This window comes from Pteropus vampyrus, unplaced genomic scaffold, assembly GCF_000151845.1.
Source record: "Pteropus vampyrus isolate Shadow unplaced genomic scaffold, Pvam_2.0 Scaffold5, whole genome shotgun sequence".
Lineage (NCBI taxonomy): Eukaryota > Metazoa > Chordata > Mammalia > Chiroptera > Pteropodidae > Pteropus > Pteropus vampyrus.
This window is the reverse complement of record NW_011888786.1, coordinates 15,514,857-15,520,388: the sequence shown is the minus strand read 5'-3', so window position 1 is coordinate 15,520,388 and position 5,532 is coordinate 15,514,857.

The following is a 5,532-nucleotide window of genomic DNA, read 5'->3' as shown; positions in this document are numbered from 1 at the left end:
TGAAAAAAAAATTTAGAACGTTCTCTAATATTTAGCTGACTATGCAACTTTCTATATATCAAAATATCTAGGTACTTTTGGGCTTTGCTATTAACATTAACCTAAATAGCCAGATCATATCGTTTTTTAAAATGTGACTAAAGTTTTTCTGCAATTAGGCAAAATCTAAATTTAGCTGACTATGCAACTTTCTATATATCAAAATATCTAGGTACTTTTGGGCTTTGCTATTAACGTTAACCTAAATAGCCAGATCATATTGTTTTTTAAAATGTGACTAAAGTTTTTCTGCAATTAGGCAAAATCTAAATTTCTTAGACTTCTTATAATGGCCTAAATATTAATAAACATTATAAACTCTAATAGGGCAATCTATTTAATCTTTTTTGAAGCAAGAAGAGACCAAAATCTCCCTAGATCAAGATAACATCTTTTTATTTTTTATTATTTTTTTGAAACTTCTGGCTAATTTCTTTTTTTTCCATATTAAAGAATAGTTGGTATATAATATTAGTTTTGTTCAACGTAGTGATTTGATATTTATATATCTTAGAATGTGCTCCCCACAGAGAGTCTAGTAAACATCTGTCACCATGCAGAGTTATCACAATATTATTGACTAGATTCTCCTTCAGCTTTTGTACTCTTCCTTCCCACCCACCCTCTGGCAGCCATCAGTTCTTGGTATAGAGTGTAATCATGCAGTGTTTATCTTTCTATGTCTGATTTATTTCATGATTTTGATGTCATACTGCCAGTGTATAAGGAAGCCAAATTTCTCCAAGGAGGTGGGTCTTTAATCTAATTTTTCCTTTAGTCTAATTTTCCAGTTTTTTAAGGCAGTTTTCTATTGTTAAATCCCAATGGATATATGATAAAACTATTATTTTTGATGAATGTTCCAATGGCGCACAAACCTTGTCATTGTGCTAATCTACACACATTTTCTTTTTCATTCTTCTTTAAAATTCAGAAAAATATTTCAGGTATCATGATGTTTCCAAACTGTCCTGAGAGACCGATGTTCTTATTGTCAGTCCTTTCTGAAAAAGAAAAAGGAAATTCAATGCAGAAAAGCTTTGCTAGCCGAGTGCTTTTATTTTGTCTCATATGTAGCAGAACATTAAATCTATCATTTCTAAGACTGTTCTGAGAATCTTATAATTGCAGCACTTAGATTTAAGAGACATAATTTATCATCATTCTGTTTGCAATTGCTGTAGTATTTCAGTCAAATTTAAAAGTACTTTTCTAATTTCATTTTGAAGGTTATGTTGACCTTTCTATAATGTTGAATAAATAACCTAAGTTCTTCTTTCAGTTGGTAAATCTAGTCTATATACAAAAAGTGTTTTTCTTTTTATATATTAATATGTATATGTTTATAGAATGTTTATAATTCCTTTCAGCATGATGCACAACCATGAAAAGAACAATCACTTCCTATGGCCATTTTTTCTATAATATTTATTGGTAACTCAAAACATTTTAGAGGATAAAAAAACCTAGACTTTATTAGACTTATGTTATTCGTAACTGTCTAAGTAAATGTTTAGTTGTATGGAATGTGTCATACGGCTTTACACAAGCTAACTTCTGATGGAAAGATTCATAAACAATTATTTGTTTCCACATGTAGTTAACATTGCATTTTTATTGTTGTATTACATTATAGACTCAGATATCCTTGAAATTACTGATGTGCTAGTTCCCTTCCAATAGGACTACATTGACATATGTAGTCCTATTGTATATTTCTATTATGTATATTTATGCATTTTACCTGTATTTAAAATGATGTGCCTTATTAGCAAATTCAAATAATATTTACCCAATGGATTAAAAATAACATCTATACCAAGTAATTGCCGCCAAATCTGTTTATCTACTTGTATTATTTACCAAATCCTTCTTTTCATTTTTACTTCAGCTTTCAGCATCCTTATCATACTCCTTTTAGTTTTAGTTCACACTAGGTGAATATTTCCCTTCTCTGCCTCTCCATGTATCCTATATCTATTTGAGAACCCTTAAAATTAACTCTGATCATGCGATTACACTGTTCAGAGCCTATGAATAACATTCATCAATGCCTGTCATTTAAGGAATTCCATATTCTATCACCATCCAATGTCACAAAATTATATTTGTTTTCTATATGTTCTCAGTGCAATACCTAGTCAAACTGATGGTATCAAAATGTTTATTACCTGTACTAGAGGAGATAAAATGCTTTTACCAGAATATGTCAAAATACTTTATAAAACACAATTTAATTATGCTTCTCTTACATTTTAATAGCAAGACTTTCTTGATAAAAGAAGCAGTGCTTTGATTTACATGCTGGAACAAACTCCTGATATCTTCATTCTGTTTACAAACAATTCTTAGGCCAGTACTACTCAATGGATAATACTTTTATTTACTTTGCTGATACTTTAGAGAGCACGTGGCTACCTGTGACTTCTCTAATCTCCCTAGGAAAATTCTACCTGTATAATTTTGCTTATGCTACTTTCTTTGCACAAGAAGGATTTACTCTTTTGGTCAGAATTCATAACTGATCTAAAATGCCATTAAGAATTCTTATTCCCTTATTGAGTAATTTACTCATTCTAAATTTCACTTTCTCTAATGTTTTCCAAGAACACAACTAAATTCAGGAGATATAGAAATAATTACTATATTTCTCTACCTAAAACATGCCATTTGTTTATATCTCTGAGATTGGAATGAGTCTTAAATTTATGAAAACTTAAAATGACTATTAGCCAAGAGAAAAATAGTTTTCATTACCTGGGTGTGCAAATATGTAGTTGTTGTTATTTAGGGCATGACTGGACAATTATAATATTTTGATATAATATTCCACACAAGGATCATTTGAGTAAGGAATATTAGTGTGTATTATTTTCTAAAACAATTTCTGTTGATAATTTTTATAATAATATCAAGAAAGTGCCAGGATGAATGTTTGAAGCTTGGAACACTGTTTTAAGAAATGTTGTATGAACCACCATTTTATTTCACAGAAGACTATATTTTGTGATAGAGCATGGATATAAATGATGTTGATTTGAAAAGTGATTAAAATTATATCTTTGAATGTAAATACATTTTAGGAAATTCATAACTTTATTTCATGTATACTTTTCTTTGAATGTATATACAATTGGATAAACACTAACTGTATGCCAGAAACTACATGAAAGTGATTTGCATAATTTAATATCTTAGCACCTTTACCATAACCCTGCAACAATTATAGATAGGCATTGTGTGGGAAAAAAAAATGTGTGTATAAGGTTCTCAGAACAATGCCGGGCCCATATCAATTACTCTATTACAATTATTTCCAATTTAACAGGTGAGGCATCTGAAAAAAGTAAGGTTAATTAACTCCTTAAACCACAGCTAGCACATGGAAAACCTGAGATTAGAGCCCAAAGATTCTAATTTTTAATTGCCATCCTTCACTGCCTGTTAGACTACTGAGTCACACAGATGTCAATGACTTCCTGTGCAGGAAGAGATAGAGAACTCAACAAACATGTACAATGAAACATGTAAAGTATACTGGGATTAACCATTTTGATAGAGGTATATGGAACATGCTGTTACAACTCAGAAGCATCACCTCTACCAGATTTTGGTAAATACCAGGAAAAGCTTCCAGTTGGAAGGATTGCTTATTTCAAGCTTCAAACATTCATCCTGGCACTTTTTTGACATTATCATAAAAACTATCAACAGAAATTGTTTTTAGAAAATAACACTAATATTCCTTACTCAAATGATCCTTGTGTGGAATATTTATTATATCAAAATATTATAATTGTCCAGTCATGCCCTAAATAACAACAACTACATATTTGCATACCCAGGTAATGGAAACTATTTTTCTCTTGGCTAATAGTCATTTTAAGGTTTCACAAATTTAAGAACTAGGAATAAAAGTTAGATAAAAGCTGGGAGGTGAAAATAATGAAAGAGATTATCTCAAGTTAGTGATTCTATAGCATTCTGCCACTTTCTTACCTCATTTTAACTGCTTTACCCTCAAAAATACCAGATAAGCCCTCACTGCAATGCCTTTGCACTTAATGTTCTCTCCTACTAAAAGGCTCTTCCCTAAAATAGCTACATGGGTTAATCCTTGACCCACTTCAGATTTTTAAGTCTCATTTCTGAGTCTTTCTCTGGCCAATCTATTAAAAATTACAACTCACAACAATGATACTTCTTATTCCTTCCCTCCTCTTCTTCTTAGTATGTAGTTTCCTTTAGTTTTTTTTTTTTAATTTTAATATTAATTTCAAGTATACAGTATATTGGTTAGACATTTATATAGTTTATGAAATGATCCCCAATTGCTCTTTTTCTCCTCTGGTTCTCCACCTAGCCATCACATTACTGCTGACTGCATTCCCTATGCCATGCTCCCCAACCAGGTAATCATCTATCAACTACTAATTTGTACTTCTTTAACCTTTCACCCCTTTCTACCAGCCCCCCAACTGCCCTCCCCTCTGGCCGTCACCAGATTGTCTTCAATATTTGTTAGTTTGTTTTCAATTAGTTTGTTCTTTTTGTTCCTTAGATTTCACATATAAGTGAAATCAAATGGTATTTATCTGTCTCTGACTTATTTCATTCAACATAGTAACCTCTAGGTCCATCTGGGTCTTTGAGAATGGTAGAATTTCATTCTTTTTATGGCTGAGTAATATTCCATTGTATATATATATAAATCATAACATTTTTATCCAATCGTCCGTTGATTGGCATTTAGGTTGCTTCCATATCTTGGCTATTGTAATTAGTGCTGCCATGAACATAGGAATGTATAGATATTTATGAATTATTGGTTTGGTTTTCTTTGGCAAAATACCCAGAAGTGCAAATGCTGGGTCAAAAGGTAGATCCATTTTTAATTTTTTGAGGAACCTCCCGACTGCTTTTTGCAGTGGCTGTACCAATTTACAATCCCACCAACATTGTATGAGGGTTCCCTTTTATCCTCATCCTGACTAACACGTGTTGTTCTTTGATACATCGATGGCCAATGGACATATGAAAAATGCTCAAGGTCACTAATCATCAGAGAAATACAAAAACCACAATGAGATATCATCTCACACCTGTCAGAATAGTTTCCTTTAGTCTTTTGTTAGCCTCATCTACTAAAATGTAAAGGAAACAGGGCAGAGATTCTGTTTCACTGCAGTATTCACAGTACATGATGGTTCCATATTGCTTGATAATAGGATGCTTATCAGAAGGCTGTGTGTGTGTGTGTGTGTGTGTGTGTGTGTGTGTGTATTAGGGGTAGATCGGGATAATTTTAGTCAAGCAGAGACCATAGCAAGGTATTCTATACTAAAGTGTTTGGGCTTGATTGTTTTGATGATGAGAAGAAATGAAGGATTTTAATTATAGTGGCAACATCATTCATTTTTATATTAGAAATATGCCTATGAAGGCATTTGGAGAATAAATCGGAGTATAAAGAGAAGTCTTGGACACCAGTTA